Genomic DNA, 20,671 nt, shown 5'->3' with positions numbered 1-20,671 from the left:
GGAACATTAAGATTCGGATTTAGAATTACTTATTACATGTACATCACAACATACAGTGAAATGTGTTGTTCGCGTTAATAACCAACACACCAGTGGGTGTGCCTGGGGCAGCCTGCAAGTGTCGCCACACATTCCAGCGCCAGCATTGCATACCCACAATGCTCAGAACAACACGGAACACAACAAGCAACAGCAAAACAAACCCCGTTCCTCCCTCCCAGACATATACAGTCCTCCAACCCCAAGATGGGCCATCTTCAGCCTCCAGCCTCCAAAAGATTCATGGATTCACAGACACTGGGCCTTTGACTTCCCCAGCGACTTGTGGATCCACAAACATTGGTCTTCGACTTCCCCAGTGAAATCGCAAAGATTCGCAGTCTCTGGCTTTCTCACCTTGGATTCTGAACTTCCGAATGATCTTCAACCTTTGTTCTGGACTGCTGATAGACTTTTGGACTTCCAATAGACCTTTGAGCTTCATTCTGGCCTTCTGATCAACCTTCAGGTTTCGATCTTCAAACGTATTGCTGAAAATGAAAAATGTTTCATTCTGTAGTACCAACTGACAAGTAAGAGCATTTCCAGGAGCACAAAACTCAAGTAATAAAGCTTTAGCTGATTCAGCATACAAAATGCTTGAGAAACTCAACGGGCCAAGCAGCATCCTTGAAGGGAAATAGACATTCGACATCTTGGTTTGAGACCCTTCATCTGGACTGTAAAGAAAGAGGAGAGAAAGCCAACATAAAAGGGAGGGAGGAGAGTGCGGTGCAAGGGTTGGCAGGTAGTAGGCGGATCCAGGTGAGAGACGTGGTGAGAGTGGGGGTGATGTAAAAAGCAGGGAGATGATAGATTAAAGTAACAAAGGGCTGAAGAAGATGGAGTCATAGAGGAGAAGACAGTGGACCATGGAATAAAGGGAAGGAGATGAAGAGGCAAAACAGAGGGAAGAATGCATGGATGCTGGGGAGTTCGAGAAGGCAGAGGAGGGGAAAGAGAAGGGGTGATGGGCCAGTGGGACAAGGGAAAACTACTGGTGGACAGATGTGAGAAGACTCATCCTCAAAGTTCAAAGTTCAAAGTACATTAATTATTGAAGTATGTATGCAATATACAATCCAGAGATTCTTCTACCTGCAGACAGCCACAAAACAAAGAAACACCATGGAATCCATTCAAAGAAAATATCAAGCACCCAGGACACAAAAAAAAAGAACAAATCATGCAAACGGCAAAAAAAAACAAGCAGGTAAACACTCAGAATGTAAAACATCAAACCACAGAGTCCTTGACTGGGAATGTTCAGTTTAGTTCAGATCATTTCAATTTAGCGCTGTGTTGTTTATTGACTGCAGGCAACAGATACAGTCCAATCCTGATCAAAACTGCACAAAATAGCATTTAAAAAAAAGGAATACTAGAAATCAGAAAAACATCATAACATAAACTATAGTGTCCATTCCACACACTGCATAAATTAAACTTTGCCCAAGACTCAAGCCGCTGGCAGCAGCAAGCGAGAGGGAGCGAGAGAGAGACCAGTCAAATGCAGGCAGACTGCGCTGAGCACCCGCTCGCTGATTTCCAGCTGCACACTCTGCTCCTAACCTCACTGAAGCTCCTCAGAGGCAGCAAAGTACAAGGTCTCTCAATTAGCTCAATTAGCCCAAAAACATATCATCAAAATATTAATCACAGGTTCCACTCGCACGCAGCTTAGCAGTTTTGTGAACTGTCTGAAGGACATCGCCATTGGTCACATTATTCACTGACGCCATCTCAATGATTTAGAAATAGCATCATCCCCTCCACCATCTGATTTCTAAATGGTCCATGAACCCATCAACACTACCTCACTATTACACTTCTAACTATTTATTTATTCTGTAATTTAGAGTAACTTTATGTCTTTAAACTGCACTGTTGCCACAAATTTCACATCATATAAGTCTGTGGTGATAAACCTGATTCTGATTGTGACACCCAAAGCGGAATATAGGATTACAGGGGAAAGATAAACGAGAATGATTTTCAGATTGTGTAATTGACAAAAGACATGCCAAACTACAGGGAGGGCAACAGCTTACTATGAGGAAATAATTAGTTTGGAAGTTTAAGTGTCCCTTTCAGAAATGTTTCATGCAAGTCAATAAACAAAGGAATTAAAGGGTTTTCTGTATGTCTTCATGCTGATATTTCAACAGGCTAAACTAATTTACTTTCCACTACAGAGTATAGTGGTACATTTGATGTTGTGACGCTCGCCGAGCTTGGCAATTAGCTTGTAGACGTTTCATCACCAACCGAGGTGACATCCTCAGTGCGCAGTTGTTGTTTAGTAGTGGTTAATACAACACTTTATAGTACCAGCGACCCAGGTTCATTTCCTGCCACTGTCTGAATGGAGGTTGTACGTTCTCATCGAGACCCTGTGGGTTTCCTCTGGGTGCTCTGGTTTCCTCCCACAGTCCAAAGACATTCTGGTCGGTAGGTTAATTGGTCATTGAAAATTGTCCCACGATTAGGCGAGAGTTAAATTGGGGGTTGTTGGGCAACAAGTTCAAAGGGCCGGGAGGGTCTATTCTGCAAAGTTGCTCAATAAAAACATTGAACATATGCTCAATGATTTCAACTCTGTAGAGCAGTGACATTAGCAAGACTGAGGGAATAAAAAGGCCCTCAACTTATGACTTAGGGCCTTTAAGGAATGGTTTGATCTGCCCCTCCTAGGGGAAACTGGCTAGGCAAGTCAAGCATATACTCAGTGGCCCCTGAGTGTATGTTTGTGGTCTTCTGCTGCTGTAGCCCATCCACTTCAAGGTTCGATGTGTTGTGCATTCAGAGATGTTCTTCGGCCCGCCACTGTTGTAACAAGTGAGTTACCATCGCCTTCCTGTTTGCTTGAACCAGTCTGGCCATTCTTCTCTGACCTCTCTCATCGGCAAAGCATTTTTGCCCACTGGATGTTTCTTTGATTTTCATTCTCTGTAAACTCTGGAGGCTGGTGTGTGTGAAAATCACAGGAGATCAGCAGTTTCTGAGATAATCAAACCACCCCATCTGGCACCAACAGTCACTTCACGGTCAAAATCACTTACATCCCAATTCTTCCCCATTCTGATGTTTGGTCTAAACAACAACACAAACCCTTGACCATGTCTGCATGATTTTATGCATTGAGTTGCTGCCACATGATTGACTGATTTGATATTTGCAATAACAAAGCAAGACTACAGGTGTACCTAATAAAGTGCCCATTGAGGACAGAATTTTCTGAGGTCCTGTTTCCATCCAACGGGCTCTGATTTTAACCTTTGAGGGCTTACTCCTGGAATATTCAGACCTAAGATGGATGATGTAATTGAGACAATTGCTAAGATCTATGCAGGGAAGTGCCGATGAGTTTTTCTAGACTGGTTTAATGGAAAGAGACTTCAGCAAATTCTTGTTCCACCAACCATCCTGAGACAGCTGACTTTACTAACAATCCTCAGAACCACAGTCAGCTTTGTTGTGACTGCCATATTAATGGTGAAAGGGTTGATGGCATCTATCTTCCTGTCATGTCAAATATCCTCCATCTCACAATGCCTGCAGGCTCCAGTACACAAACAAACCGAACATAATCATCCTTTGAAATCAGGGACATTTTCAAAGACATTTGTTCTTATTTCAACAATGCCTGCCTGAAAATCATTTTCCAAAGAGTTAACAGAGCAATCTTCAATTGAAGTGAGTGTGTGTGTGCGTGTGTGTGTGTGTGTGTGTAGTTATGCATGCTGTGTGGCTGTATAAATGTTTCTGTGTGGGAGAGTGTGTGCATGTGTGCGTCTATAACATGAGCTATGTACGTGTGTTTGTCTCTGTATGTGTGACTGTATACCATTTTTTGTGTCTCAGCATGTATGCATGCACGTGGGTGATGTGTGTGTGTGTGTGTGTGTGTGTGTGTGTGTGTATGTGCGTAGTGCCTATATATATGCTTGTTGTGCATTTGTGTACTTGTGTAACTGCCAAGATGATCACTGAGGCCTCCCTCCACCACATTTGTGACATTTGCCAGGAGTGTTGTATTTAAAGGGCCTGAAGCATTATTGAAAATCCCTACCATCCATCCCACAGTCTCTTTGACCGTCTACTGTCAAGAAGGAGATACAGGAGCATCAGGACTCAGACTGCCAGACTGGGTAACAGCTTCTTCCCCCAAGCCGTAGGACTAGTGAATACCCTGCCACCACTGAGGTCTCGTCACTTGGTCAGCGAGCTGCTTACCTGTGCTACACATTACATGCATTTTAGTTATATTTTACTAACTTATTTCTGGAAATATTTTGTTTTATGTGCTGTGTGTGATATATGTTTTTGGGTGCACTGTCGTCTGGAGAAATGTTGTTTCATTTGGTTGTATATATATATACACAGTCAGATAATAATAATCTTGAACTTGTGTCTGCTGTGTGTATGTATTTGTCTCTGCATATGTGTTTATATACCGGTTTTTTGTGTCTGAGCATCTGTGCATGTACGGGCACACACATGCATGTGTGAAGTGCGTATATGTGTGTTTGTGTGTGTGTGTGTGTGTGTGAGTGTGTGTCTGTGTTAAAGAGAGAGAGCTTCTGTGTATGTTTGTACATCTCCAAATTTCAGTGCATGTGTCAGCTTCCATGCCAACATAGGTATAGCATAAAGGAGATGTGTATAATCCATATTCCTGTCTCAGCCCTCACAACAGTATTTTAAGTAAAGTTCCTGTTCTATACAACACTGTTTCTACAATTCTTACACCAACTTGCTCACTACCATTCAGGGACCCAAACAGTCCTTCCAAGTGAGGCGACACTTCACCTGTGAGTCTGTTGGGGTCATATACTGCGCCGGTGCACCGGGTGTGGCCTCCTGTATATCGGTGAGACCCGACGTAGATTGGGAGACCGCTTTGCTGAGCATCTACACTCTGTCTGCCAGAACAAGCGGGATCTCCCAGTGGCCACCCATTTTAATTCTAGTTCCCATTCCCATTCCAATAAGTCAATCCATGGCCTCCTCTACTGTCACGATGAGGCCAAACTCAGGTTGGAGGAATGCCACCTTATATTCTGTCTGGGTAGTCTCCAACCTGATGGCATGAAGATCGATTTCTCCAACTTCCAGTAACAGCCCGCCCTCTCCTTCACCATTCCCCATCCCCTTTTCCTTCTCTCAGCTTATCTCCTTGCCTGCCCACTGCCTCCCTCTGGTGCTCCTCCCCACTTTCTTCCATGGCCTTCTGTCCTCACCTGTAAAACTCCCCCTTCTCCAGCCCTGTATCTCTTCACCAGTCAATGCCCCAGCTCTTTACCTCACCCCTCCCACCTCCCGGTTTCACCTCTCACCTTGTATTTCTCTCTCCCCTCCCACCTTTTAAATCTCCTCAATTTTTTCTCCGGTCCTGCCAAAGAGTCTCGACTCGAAACATCGACTGTACTTTTTCCCATAGATGCTGCCTGGCCTGCTGAGTTCCTCCAGCATTTTGTGTGTGTTGTCTATGATTCATGGGATTGGCCAAGTGTTCCTTTATGGAGGACTGCACTGCACCAACTTGACAGAAAGCAGTAAAGCAAAATATTTAATCATTTTCAAGTTGATGATGTTACACACACTCAGTCTATGTACAGTACAAAAGATAATCTTAGGTATATTCGGCCACACTCAGTTGTATATGGTGTTTTATGAGATTGTTTATATTTATATTTATTGTGGTTTTTGTGCTTATTTTTATGCTGCATCGGATTCATTTGTTCTCCTTTACACTTGTGTTCAGATGAGTGACAATAAATCATCTTGAATCCTGAGTGCAGTGTGGGAGAAGTTGGAGATTTTTCAGTTGGATTTGTGCAGTAATGGGATTGCTTGACATGAGAAATTTATCATTTGGAATCCGTCTGCAATTTGCTCCTCATGCCATCTCTTTACTCAATCAAAAGCATCGGATGTGTAATGCTTTATAACCTCGTAACTCCACGAGTCTCCGAATCAGAAGTTTCTGTGCTCAGACCTCACAGCTGAGTGCCGAGCAAAAATTGCAGGGTAATTAAAGGCGTGCTGCATGGATAGGTACGCTGTTCGGAACGACAGGATGACCCATCTCATCGATGTTAAAACACAGTATAGACTCTCCAGCCCACCCTTTTAACCTACTCTGAGATCAGTCTAACTCTTGTACAGAATGGACAACAGGCAGTTCAACCTCAACTGGTTCAAGGCCAAAAACAAGCTCAGCACCACCACTATCACAGGGCTTCAGTATGCAGATGACAACACCAGCCCAGCACGCTCTGAACAAGAACTCCAAGCTATCCTGAATGCTTTTACCAAGGCATAAAGAGCTCTGGGTGTTGCTTTGAATGTAAAAAAGACACAGGTCCAAAATCAGCCATTTATTCATTATCATAACTATCATTATATGCTGTGTTGTATAACACAGGCGATCATGGTCTATGACCATGATTGTTCTGGGCAATTTTTTCTACAGAAGTGGTTTGCCATTGTCTTCATCTTGGCAGTGTCTTTAAAAGTTGGTTGACCCCAGCCATTATCAACACTCTTCAGAGATTGTCTGCCTGGCATCAGGGGTCGCATAACCAGGACTTGTGATATGCACCAGCTGCTCATACGACCATCCACCACCTGCTCCCATGGCATCACATGACCCTGATCAGTGGGGTACGTAGGTACTACACCTTGCCCAAGGGATACCTGCAGGCTAGCGGAGGGAAGGAGCGCCTTACATTTCTTCTGGTAGAGAGGTATCTCCACCCCACTAGCCATTTATCTAGCCCTCTGTAAAAGTTGATGATATCGCCCTTCAAGGTGCAGACCACATGGCAGCAATCTCTCCTCACAATCAGACATCGAGTCAGAGATCAAGCACCATCTGAGTACAACTAGTGAAGCCTATGTAAGATTGAGGAAAAGAGTCTCTGAAGACCATGACCTACAGGTCCAAACAAAACTTTTGGACAATAGAGCAGCATCCTTCCTACGTTACCGTATTGAGCTGAATTATGGACCACCTCCAGCAGACACTTGAAAGCCCTGGAACAATACCATCCAAGAACCTTACGAAAGGTTTTGAGGACCAGGGGGAAGAACAGATGCACTAACACCAGCGTGTCGGGGAGACCAACATGAACAGAATCGCAACCACAATAAACCAACACCAACTCCAACGGTCATGACATTCGGAAGATTAACTCACAACTCCCCTTCTATCTTCATGTTTGAAAATGCATATTCAATTGGCACAAACTGAAATAATTAAGTATTAAGTTCAGAACAAGCACCTGGACCAGGTGTCCTCAACTTTTTTTTATGCCATGGACCCCTACCTTTAACTGAGTGTTTCGGTGATCCCAAGTTGAGAACCCCTAATCTCGACTGAGAAATGGCCATAAGACCAGAAGAGATAGGATCATAATTAGTCCATTCAGCCCATTGGATCTACTCTGCCATTACATCATGGCATCATGGCTGATTTATTTTCCCTCTCAGCCCCATTCTCCTGCCTCACCCCATGATCTTTGACCCCTTTACTAATCAAGAACCTATCAACCTTCATTTTAAATATACCCAATGACTCGGCCTCCACAGCCGTCTGTGACAATGAATTCCACAGATTCACCACCCTCTGGCTGAAGAAATTCCTCCTCATCTCTGTTATAAAGGAACATCCTTTTATTTGGCATCTGTGCCATCTGGTCCTAGTCTCTCCCACTGCAGGAAACATCCTCTCCACATCCAGCCCATCTAGGCCATTCAATATCTGATAGGTTTCGATGAGATCCCACCTTATTCTTCTGAACTCCACTGAGTACACGCCCAGAGCCATCAAATGTTCCTCATACATTCATCCTGAAATTCCCAGAATCATTCTTGTGAACCTCCTCTGGCACCCCTCCAATGCCAACGCATCCTTTCTCAGACAAAGGGCCCAAAACTGTTTACAATACTACAGGTGCGGTCTGACCAATGCTTTATAAAGCCCAAGCATTCCATCCTTGCTTTTATATTCTAGTCCTCTCGAAATGAATGTTAACATTGCCTTTGCCTTCCTTACCAGGGACTCACCCTGCAAGTTAACCTTCAGGGAATCCTACACGAGCATTCCAAAGTCCCTTTGCACCTCTGATTTCTGAATTTGATATCTGTTTAAAAAATAGTCTACACCTTTATTCCTTCTGACAAAGTGCATGACCATACACTTCCCTTCACTGTGTCTAAAAAAATGCCAACTGTTCCCTGTGGAACTGCTTACACCACACACGAAGATCTGGGCCAAAGTAGCCCTATGGACACAAGAGAGTCTGCAGATGCTGGAAATGCAGGGTAACACACACAAAACGCTGGAAGAACTCAGCAGGCCAGGCAGCATCTATAGAGGGGAATAAACAGTTGACGTTTCAGGCCGAGACCCTTCATCAGAACTGACGGTCGGTCAATGCTTCGGGCTAGGGTCCTTCATCAGGGCCTCAACTCTGTTGTGATGATGTGTTTTATTTCACTACATCGAAATTAATAAATAAAGCACATCGTGTAAATTATATATTCCAAAGAATAAGAAAATACATAAAATAATTTGCAACGTATTACACTACTGTTTCAGTTAGTCTAACCTTCCTAATAAAGTTGTATGCCCTCCACATAAACAGTATTTCTGACTTCTGGTGAGGATTTTGCTTATTTCTCTTCTGCCACTCAAAATTAACAGCCTGTCCCCATCTCTGCAACCCGCCTGTGCTAAAGAGCTGCCCGTCCCCGCGATTCACATCTCAAGCCACACTGAGACGTTCTGTTCAATGATTCCAGCCTGCAACTTCATCAGGAGCTGACAGGAGTGCGCTGCCGAGCGGCAGGGCGCTGATTCGCACCTCCGATTCCCCCTCGTGTCGAGGTGCTCAGACCCAGTCGGGTCACCGGCAGGAAGCTCGGGGCTCTCGCTAGACCCAGCCTCCTTCGGGGAGGGATAATCGAGGGCAAGTCAGCCTGGGTTCTCCCAGCGCTCTCGTTACAGGGTAGCCTCGACTTAGTTCCTTAACGTTGGTCATTTCCTTGCTGCCTCTTCTTGGAAAGGATTCAGTGGGATGTAGGTGCTCCTAAGATTTAAAATACAGTACGGGTAAATAAAATGTCAAAGATCGCAAGACAAAATATGAATTTCTAACTAAAACATTTTCTCTGATACTGTATCTCTCTCTCTTTCCTGCTCTTTGAACCTCACAGATAGTCTGGGCTTTACGGGTTACGTAGAAGATTCAGAAGATGAAGGTAATATACCTACTACGATGTAAAAAGATATTGAAAGAATGAAAAACTTGATATTTATCTGGAAAACTCTTCAGCAGATGAGACAAAGCTTTGCAGCACATCTCAGCAGTGAAAATATTCCGGACAACCATTCCAATGACTCGAAAATAACTCTGCAGCTCCCTCTAGTTGGGGTTGCCTAGTAACCACAGAAGGCCATCCATATTAACTCTTCCCTTCCCATGGTAATTTGAGTGCCAAAGAATTCTTCCATTTTCTCCCCAAATCCCTGCAGGTACCTTTCTCTACTGGTGAATTATGTAAATTAGATTAGTTGAACTTTATTTGCCACGTGCACATCGAAATATACAGTGAAATATGTCAAAACGAGGAAATCTGCAGATGCTGGAAATTCAAGCAACACACATCGAGGTTGCTGGTGAACGCAGCAGGCCAGGCAGCATCTATAGGAAGAGGTACAGTCGACGTTTCAGGCAGCAAATCAAAGCAGCGACAATTGTGCCTGCAAGTGTCACCATGCTTCCGATGCTAAGATAGCATGTCCACAACTCACTAAAGCTTAACCATTATGTCTTTGGAATGTGTGTGGAAACCGGAGCACCCGGAAGAAACCCACACTGTTACAGGCAGAACGTACAAACTCCTTACAGACTGCTGTGGAATTCGAACTCCGATCTTACAGCTGGCTTCTGTAAAGCATTACACTACCCACTACACTATTTACAGTGAACAATTATCTATTGAAAATTAATGGGAGGAATAAGATTGGTTTGATTTGTTAGCCTGGACTCAATAAATTGAATTGGTCTTGCTTGGGGTGATAAGAAAATGCAGAAATATGGGAGTGAGTAGATTAATTTTTTAACAAACTTATAAATAACATTTTTTGGATTTATTTTTCAGGATTTGGGCATCCGGCATTTATCACCCATCCCTAATTGGCCTTGTACTGAATGGCACATTGGCCCATTTCAAAGGGTTCAATGTTATTAACTTCAAAACAACAAGGCTTTAAGCACGCAAACACGAGGAAATCTGCAGATGCTGGAAATTCAAGCAACACACATCAAAGTTGCTGGTGAACGCAGCAGGCCAGGCAGCATCTCTAGGAAGAGGTACAGTCGATGTTTTGGGGGGTCTCGGCCCGAAACGTCGACAGTACCTCTTCCTAGAGATGCTGCCTGGCCTGCTGTGTTCACCAGCAACTTTAATGTGTAAGGCTTTAAGCAGAAGCACAGGAGATTCGGTAGATGCTGGAAATCTACAGTAACACACACAAAATTCTGGAGGTACTCAACAGGTCAGGCAGCATCTATGGAGCGGAATAAACAATTGATTTTTCGGGCTGAGACCCTTCATCAGTTTCAAGCAGTGTGAATATGCACTCAGTGGCCACTTTATTAGGTGTACCTGCTCGTTAATACAAATATCTAATCAACTAACAGCTTGCTTTCTGTATCGTACTGCCCTAGCTTGTGTATCACGTAGGGAGCTGGGACACAACATCCATGGTCGACCCCGAACAATGAAGAGCCTCAGATAATCAGCCAATCATGTGGCAGCAACTCAGTGCATAAAAACATGCAGACATGGTCAAGAAGTTTTGGTTGTTGTTGAGACCAAACATCAGAATGAGGAAGAAGGGTGATCTAATTAATTTTACCTGTGGTTGGATTGTTGGTGCCAGATAGGGTGGTTTGAGTATCTCAGGAACTGTTGAGTTTACAGAGAATGATACAAAAAAAAACAAGAATCATCCAGTGAGCAGCAGTTCTGTGGGCAAAAACATCTTGTTAATGAGAGAGGTCAGAGGAGAATGGCCAGACTGGTTCAAGCTGACAGGAAGGTGACAGTAACTCAAATAACCACACGTTACTACAGTGGTGTGCAGAAGAGCATCTCTGAACTCACAAAGTGTTGAACCTTGAAGTGGATGGGCTACAGTAACAGAAGACCACAAACATACACTCAGTGGCTACTTTATATTAAATAAAGAGATACCTAATAAAGGGGCCACTGAATCTGAAAATGAAAACCCTGCAGTGAAGGACTCTTTTGATAAATCCAGGCTTAAACAACTCTCAGCATAACCAGTATGAGAGGTTGCCTTGCTGGATATGGTACAAGACGATACAGAAAGACAAGCAAGTGACCTGGACATGAAATAACACTTGGGGAAATAGAGACTGATATAATTAGGTTCATGTTTTAACTGACTAAAGACAGCGTGGAGTCAATATTGAGGATGTTGGACTGGAAATGAGTTAATTGCTTTCGGATGAAAGGGGATCTGACGCAAATTAATTGATTGGAAAAAAAGGCAGATAAAACAAAGGTTAGAGTTGCTGATATTTAAATAAGTCACAGGTGAATAATATCATTTTCCCCAAGCAGTAAGGCTGATCAACTCCTCCACCTACTAACCCACCCCTCCACATCCCCAACCACCACTACTTTATAATTTCCTGTCAGAGTCACCTTATGTAAATTCAGACACTCCTGTGCCCAGCGTCACTTTATTGACATACAATCAATATATGTATATAAGCAATCTTATTTATTTATATTTATTGGGTTTTTTTAATATTGGGTAATTGATTTTATTGTGTTTATTTCTGTGCTGCATCAGATCCAGTGTGACAATTATTTCAATCTCTTTTACACTTGTGTACTGGAAATGACATTAAACAGTCTTAAATCTTTAGGTATGGGATGATCAAAACCTTGAACAATGGATAGAAAGATTGCAGATGGATTTTTGTTTAAGATTGACTCAATAAGTGTGAAGTTGCTGACAATATAAAAATAAAATACTGAAACACAATATGGAACATAGAACACCATAGCACAATACAGATCCTTCAGCCCACAATGTTGTGCTGACCCTTTAACCTACACTAAGACCAATCTAACCCTTCCCTCCTACATAGTCCTCCAATTTACTATCATCCATGTGCCTATCTAGGAGTCTTTTCAATGCTTCTAATGTAATAAAAATTAAGATTAAGGTTAAGACAGAGGTGAATCAATCCCAAGGAAAAAGACGGATGGGATGTTTATCCATAAAATAAATTGGAGATCAAACGAGGGGAAAGACCATTCAGCCACAAAGGTCTTGAACTTGAGAGGAAAGGGATTACAGAGATCCTTAACAAGGGTTTTCTCTGTTTATGTATTATTTTAAGAAGGTGAAAGTATTGATCACCAGCTGAGAGGTTTTAAAAAGTTAATGGGAGTAAAATCAAAATAGTCGCGAGGCTTGGCATATCAATCGAGTTTGTGGACAAAAATAGGAGCTAGTCTAACAAAGGGATCCAAATAAGAAGTTTCCAAAAAAGCTAGATAGGTGGCAAATATTCATTTCCTTTTTGAGAGAGAGAAATTGATTCTCCAAGAAGTTCCAGCTTAACCCTGCTTTTTCATTGCTACACTGTGCAATTTTGATTGGGGTGAACTGGCTCTTGTTGCCTGCATTCAATGAATGACACCATGTTAAGCTGAACTGAACTGAACATTCATAGACTCTTACAATGAACCTGTGGTTTGATGTCTTATATTCTGTGTTTTTCGCTCGTTTTTTGCCATTTCATGATTTGTTTCTTTTCTGTGTGTTTGGGTGTTCGATGTTTTATCTGAACAGGTTCCATGGAGTTTCTAAGTTTCATGGTTGTCTGTGGGAGGATGAATGTCAGGGTTGTACTCTGCATATATACAATGCCCAAATATAAAACACAAAATAGTTGATTGTATAAGTATTCACCCCTTTAATAATGACACACCAAATCAACACTGGTGCAGCCAATTGTTTCTAGAAGTGACATAATTAGTTAAATGGAGATCACCCGTGTGCAGTCAAGGTGTTTCAATTGATTGTAGTAAAAATCTACCTACATCTGGAAGGTTCAACTGCTGAACTTGGGAGGAGGTGGTTGGAGTGAGGAGGAGGAGGAGGAGGAGGAGGTGGTGGTGGTTGGAGTGAGGAGGAGGAGGAGGTGGTTGTTGGAGTGAGGAGGAGGAGGTGGTTGGAGTGAGGAGGAGGAGGAGGAGGCGGCGGCGGCTCGACTGGAAGCTGGCTGTGTTTTGCTTGATGCGTGAATGTGGTTTGGAACCTGTTGAGGGAAAGAGAGTGGGGAAGGAACGGAAATTGCTGGGAGGGGGTCGTGTGGGTCTGGTAATGGCGGACAAGATAAGAGGTGGGGTTGAGGGCAAGAAAGTGGAGAAGGAGAGGGATAGATACTTGGGACCAGAGGTAGGCAGCTGGGGAGAGGTGGATTATTGTGAAGGGAGAAATAAAGGGAATGAGGAGGTAGTGAGGGGTTGGATGAATAAAAACCAAGACAAAGGGAATAAAAGAATAAGAAATGATAGTGGAGAAAGCTCTGAAAGTGAGGAAGATGAACAAGCTCAGAGAGGAGGTGTTGTCATAATTAGGTTTAATGAGAAGGCTCAGGGACGTATGAAGAAAATTAACCCGTTTGTGCTAACAACAACTCTGACAAATAAGGTAGGGGAAATAGTATTTGCAAAAGTCCTTAATGATGGCAACTTATTGGTAAGATGTGCGAATGAGGAACAACTTGAGAAAGTACTCAAGCTAAAAGAGATAGGAAAATGCAAGGTGGAATACACTGGAGGGTGGGAGCACAAAACAGTGGTTGTAAAGGAGTGATCACGGGGATACCAATGAGTATAAATATGGAGGAGATAAAGAGGAATATTAAAGGAGGGAAAGTAATGAATGTTCAAAGACTGAAAACAACAAAGGAGGGAGTGAAAAAGGAAAGTGAATCAGTATTGATTGAATTTGAAGAAGAAAGAGTGCCAAGGAAGGTGTTCCTGGGTTTCATGAATTACCCAGTAAGGGTGTATGTGCCAAAACCATTGAGGTGCTATAATTGTCAAAAGTTTGGACACGTGGCTAAAAACTGTAAAAGGCAGAGGAGATGTGCTAGATGTGGGGGTGATCATGAATATGGAAAGTGCGGAACAGGAGTTCAACCAAAATGCTGCAATTGTGGAGGAGCTCATAATGTTGCATATAGTGGGTGTGAGGTTGTCAGATGGGAGACTAAAACTCAAGAAATAAGAGTGAAAAGAAAGATCACTCATGCAGAAGCTGTAAGAATGTCAAGAGAACAGAATAATGCTCCTAATGAACAGGGAGCAATAGGGATACGAGAGATGCAACAAAGAACAAATGACAGGATTTATGTAGACAAAAAGGCCCTAGTAACATTCATTGCAGGAGTGATTAATAGTACGGCTGAGGTAAAGTCAAAAAGTGACAAAATTCAGCTGGTGGTAAAAGCAGTAGTAAACCATTTAGGGTTAGTAGGACTGACATGGGAGGAAGTGAGGGAGAACCTCAGTAATCAGTCAAGCCAGAAAGTGTCATGTGTTGGTTAATACTAATTATGGTGATTCTTTTACAATGGAATGCAAGGAGCTTACTGGCCAATAGCCAGGAATTCAATCACTTTATTAAAGAAATGGTTGTAAAACCGGATGTAGTGTGTATTCAGGAAACTTGGTTAAAACCAACTTTAGACTTTGTGGTATATGGGTATACAATGATAAGGAAAGATAGAAATCTAGGGGGAGGAGGGGGTTGTGCTATGTTAATCAAGCAAGGTATACCATATAGGGTAACTGGAAAAAGGAGATGATCAGGAATACATAGTGGTGGAAGTGTGGGAGAGAGGGGAGGGAGTGGTTATAATTAACTACTACAATCCATGTAAAAGCTTGGAGTTGGACAGCCTATTAAAGATACAAGGACAAAACAGACATAAAGTAGTGTGGTGTGCAGATTTCAATGCTCATAGCACAATATGGGGGGGATCAGATTACAGATCCAAATGGAAAGGTAATTGAAGATTTGGTGGAAGAAAGGGATTTGGTGTGTATGAATGATGGTAGCGGCACAAGGATAGATATAACAACAGGAACTGAGTCAGTGTTAGATATTACGTTAGTGTCTAATACCTTGGCTGGCATTAGTAACTGGGGAGTTTGGACTGCTTCAACAGTAGGCAGTGATCACTACCCAGTTTTGTGTTCAGTGGGTGAAAGAGTTGAAGTAAGACCAGGTGGCGGAACCCCAAAGTGGGTGTTTGAAAAAGCTGATTGGGGTAAGTTCCAGAAGTTGAGTGAAGAAGGGTTGACAAAGATTGATATTTCTGGAAATGTAGATGAATTAAACAGTCAGGTGACTTCAGCAATTATCATGGCAGCAGAAGGATCTATACCTAGGAGTAAAAATGGGATGAATAGAAAACTGGTACCATGGTGGACAGAGGAATGTTGTCAGGCTGTAAAAAACAGAAATAGAGCATTCAGGCTAGTTAAAAGAACCCATAATATGCAGCATTTGGTTCAATATAAGAAAGCACAGGCAGTGGTGAGAAGAACTATACGTCAAGCTAAAAGGGCAAGTTGGAAGAGTTTTTGTGACAAGGTAGGAAGAACAACACCTGTGGGAGAGATATGGGGAATGATTAAGAGGATGGGAGGAGATAGAAGGGAATGGGAATATCCAGTAATAATATCTGAGGAGGAAACTGCAGTCTCCAGTAGGGATAAGGCTGAGGTCATGGCCAAGTCATTTGTACTGATACACAGTTCAGAAAATTTGTCTGAAGAAGGGAGAAGAAGAAGGGAAAGAATAATGAGCCAACACCCAGGTGTGTTAAGCAAGAGGGAAGGAACAGATGATATAATTGATGATCCATTTACATTAGCAGAAATGGTGAGAGCAATAAAGAGATCGAGACCAATCTCCCCAGGGAAAGATCTGATGTGCTCTGTGATGCTAAAAAATATAGGAGAAGGAGCGCTCTTGAAGTTGCTGCATTTTTATAACAGAGTGTGGGAGGAGGGAAGATTACCAAGTGCATGGAAAGAAGCAGTAGTAATTCCAATAAGGAAGCCTGGCAAGGATCTGTCAAAACTCACTAACTACAGACCAATTGCATTAACATCAAGTATATGTATGATAATGGAAAGGATGATAACAGAAAGGTTATCATATGAGCTTGAGAAAAGGGGAATGCTGGCAAGTTATCAGAGTGGTTTTAGAAAGGGAAGGAATTCCATGGACTCAGTGATTATGTTAGAGACTGAAATAAGGAAGGCCCAGGCAAATAGAGAGTCAGTAGTGGCAGTGTTCTTTGACATTGGAAAAGCCTATGATATGATGTGGAAGGAAGGATTATTAATTAAACTGCACAAGATGGGGGTTGGTGGGAGAGTTTTTAATTGGATTAAAGATTTTTTGTTTGGTAGAAAAATTCAAGTTCGGATTGGATCAGAATTATCAAAACAGTACATAGTGGAAAATGGCACACCTCAAGGTAGTGTGATTAGCCCGTTACTTTTCATCATTATGATCAATGATGTCTTCACAAAGGTACCAGTGGATATAGGTAGGTCACTGTTTACGGATGATGGGGCCTTGTGGAAAAGAGGCAGGAACATGGACCATATAATCAGGAAACTACAGGAAGCAATTGATGAAGTGGTGGAGTGGGGTTATGATTGGGGATGTAGATTTTCAGTAGACAAAACTCAAACTGTATTTTTTACCAGGAAAAGGGTTGAGGTAGGGAAGAAGTTAAGGATGTATGGGGTTGAATTAGAAAGGGTTGCATCATTTAAAAATCTGGGAGTTGTATTTGATTCACGATTAACATGGGCAGACCATATCAGGAAAGTTGAGGAGAAATGTAAAAAAGTAATAAATGTGATGAGATGTTTGACTGGTAGGGAATGGGGAGCAAGTTGTTCAACTTTGAAGAGAATGTATGTGGCCTTAGTAAGATCTGTATTGGATTATGGAAATATAGTATATGGATCAGCAGCTAGGTCTCTTATAAGGAAACTGGATGTGATTCAGGCTCAGGCCTTGAGAGTGTGCAGTGGGGCTTTTAAAACGTCACCAGTGTCAGCCCTACAGGTAGAAATGGGAATAATGCCTTTGGAACTAAGAAGGATGCAACTGATGGCAAACTACTGGGCTAACTTGCAGGGGCACAATGATTCTCACCCTACTAAAGGAGTGTTGCAGGAGTGCTGGGAAAATGGGAGGTTTCAGAGGGATACCTTTAGTCGGGTAGGGAATGATATCGCGAAAGAATGTGGAGTATTTGATCTGAGGATAAGTCCTTCAGTAGTTTATCCAGTTGTAGCTCCATGGAAGCTTGTATGGCCTGACATAGACTGGCATTTGTTAGAGGTAAAAAGGAAAGAAAGATATAAAACAGATTTGGTAAATGCATTTAACTGTCATGTGATGGAAAAGTATAGTGATTATACTCACATTTATACGGATGGTGCGAAGGAACCTGAAACAGGAATGACAGGGTTTGGGGTGGTAATACCAGCAAAAGAAATTGGAATCAGCAGAACATCTAATAAGTTAGGGGTGTTTACAGTGGAGATGCTGGCAGTGTTGGTTGCGTTGCAATGGGTGCAGAAAGCCAGACAAGCCAAAGCATTGATATGTTCAGATTCATCCTCAGTTCTAGCAAGTTTAAGGTCTTTTCACACAAACAGTCAGCAAGATATACTTTATGAAGTCCTTCAGTTAGTTACAAGAATTGCAAATCAGGGAGGTCAGGTAAAATTTCTATGGGTTCCAGCACATGTGGGGGTGAAGAGGAATGAGAGGGTGGATGAGTTGGCAAAGAGGGCGTTAAAGAAAGAAAATGTGGAAATGCACATTAGTATCAGTAAAGTAGAGGTTAAGTGTGTAATCTGGGAAAAAGTCAACCGAATGTGGCAAGAAAGATGGGACAGGAGGGGAAAGGGAGGCATTTATATCAAATACAAAAGAGTGTTGCAGTTACTAGGGTAGGTAATGGAAACAGAAGAGAGGAAATTGTGTGGACTAGGTTAAGGCTGGGGCATTGTACATTAAACAAAACATTGAAAATGATAGGGAAACACCAGACAGGATTGTGTGAGGAATATCAGGAAGAGGAGTCAGTAGAACATGTAGTTTTGTGTTGCAGGAAGTATGGGATACAGAGAGAGATGATGAGAAATAAATTAAGGGAGTTGGGGGCAGGAATTCACATTAAAAGGGTTGCTGGGCACGGGTGAGAGAGCACAAGTCCGGGTATTTTTAGCATTTTTAAGGGGTACAGGGGTTTTTTTTATAGAATATGACAAATAAACAGGAATAGGATACTAGGATGGTCAAAGATGGGAGGGTGAAGTGTAGGTTTGTATATATATATGTGTGTGTGTGTGTGTGTGTGTGTGTGTGTGTGCGCGCGCGCGCACGCTATTGTGTGAAGGGATTTAGAATGTATGTCTAGTGCACATTCTGGAGCAGAGGGTGGTGGTAATGCACCATTAAGCTGGATGCCAACTGCCGTAAACAAGATACAGACAGACAGGTTCAACTGCTGGTTAGTTGGTAACCTGGCAAAAACTACACCATGAAAGCAAAAGAACACTCCAAACAACTCTGCGAAAAGGTCACTGAAAAGCACAAGTCAGGAGATTGACACAAGAAAATTTCCAAGTCACTGAATATCTCTTGGAGTATAGTTGTCAATTGTCAAGAAATGGAAAGAATATGGAGAAGAATGCAGTGTCCAGATGTGTAAAGCTGATAGAGACCTATCCACACAGACTCGAAGCTGTAATTGCTGTCAAAGTTGCATTACTAAATACTGACATGAAGAGGTGAGTAATTATGCAATCAATTATTTCGTGTTTAATAATTGTAATAATTTAGACTAATTTGCAGAAATTTGTTTTCACTTGGACATGGAGTCTTTTCCATTGATCAGTGTCAAAAAAAGTCAAATTAAATCTATTGTAATTCAACGTTGTAAAATGATAAAACACGAAACCTTCCAAGGGGATTGAATACCTCTTTTAAAGGCAGTGTACTTTGATAATAAATGAACTTTGAATGTTTTGAAACTTTGAATCTTCAATGTAAGTAATAATAGATGAAGTTATTGAATGTAATTATGGTTAAGCGGGGATATTCGGGACAGATGGCTAACTTCTTGATGGCAGAATGATTAATCTAATTTTTCAAGGCAGTTTTGGTAAGGTGTTTATTGTTGTCGTGTGTGCTGAGATACGATGAAAAACTTTATTTTGCATGCGTTCCATACAGATCATTTCATTACATCCGTGCATTGAGGTAGAACAAAGGAAATGCAACAACAGAATGCAGAATAAAGCATTACAGTTACAGAGAAAGGCGGACAGGTAATATGACCATATGACATAGGAGCAGAATTAGTCCATTCAGCCCATCGAGTCTGCTCTGCCATTCCATCATGGCTGAATTATTATCCCTCTCAGCCCCATTCTCCTGTGGATTTAGAGACCTAGAGCCCTTGAGATGGAAAGATAGTATCAATATAGAGTTACAGAAGCTATTCACTAACATCATATGAAAAATACCATAGAGCAATAAAGCTCCAAGTAACAAGATATTTTCTGAGGGATGAAGAAGAATGAAGAAGAGAGAGGTTGGTGGTTCTGGATTACAAGATGTTGGCATCAGTGTGTCCAAAAAAATCAGTGCACCATTTTCTATATAACCGGAAACAAGAGGAAATGAGATGGTCAATGGCTACATATCAAAATGGAGCAGAAATCGAGAAAGTATGTTAAATGTTTTTCTTTATAATGCCTTGGGTTCTGGTAATGATAAGTGTGGCACAAAACTAACCCTTCGCCAAACTAAATGTCTTCTTAAAATTTCAGATATTCAGTTGAATATTTCCCATTCATTATAATCTTCAACAGATGACTGTGAAGAGTAAGAATTTCAGGTTGTATTCTGTATACACTCTCTGATATTAAATTGAACCATTTGAGTAGAATGCATAAATGTTCCTTCATGTTTGGTTCAGTCCCCGTTTTAAATATTCTGCTCTACTATATCCTCATGTCCTGCATTTACAACTGACCAGGTGACATCTATGGAAATTGAAAGGAAAGATAAATCTGAATTTCTGGAAATAAATGTCATCTATTAATGTATATTGGAAATAAATGTGATCTTAAATTATTTTGGTTACTACACTTTTTCTGACAAAGTGAGTAATTTTCAAATTAAAAAGAATGTATGCACCAAACATATTGAATAGATAAGATCCAATTTAATTCTATTTTTGTAGAATGATCATTTTTGATTAATTTACACACAATTGTCCAATTAATTGGTAAAATCAATATATTTTAAAGTAAAACAGATACAAATGTTTAATATATCCCTTAACCTCTTCCCATTGCATTGTTGAAAATATTTAGTCAGATTTTATTTGGAACAGAAGTAGTTTTCATTTAAGATAGTGTCAAACAATTTCTGATTGAAATAACAAAATCA

The 20,671-nt window shown here is 41.6% G+C and overlaps 1 long non-coding RNA gene across 1 annotated transcript in view; it reads right to left on the bottom strand.

Moving 5' to 3' along the window:
* Positions 1-519: 519 nt before the first annotated feature.
* LOC134354225 (uncharacterized) overlaps positions 520-20,671 on the bottom strand; it is a 100,814-nt gene continuing 80,662 nt past the window's right edge. The window contains exon 4 of the long non-coding RNA XR_010019734.1: positions 520-530. This is a non-coding gene — a long non-coding RNA (uncharacterized LOC134354225). The remainder of the gene's footprint in view (positions 531-20,671) is intronic.

Source organism: Mobula hypostoma, chromosome 11 (genome assembly GCF_963921235.1).
Source record: "Mobula hypostoma chromosome 11, sMobHyp1.1, whole genome shotgun sequence".
NCBI lineage: Eukaryota > Metazoa > Chordata > Chondrichthyes > Myliobatiformes > Myliobatidae > Mobula > Mobula hypostoma.
The sequence above is the reverse complement of the archived record's forward strand: the minus strand, read 5'-3'. Positions and strand labels throughout refer to the sequence as shown.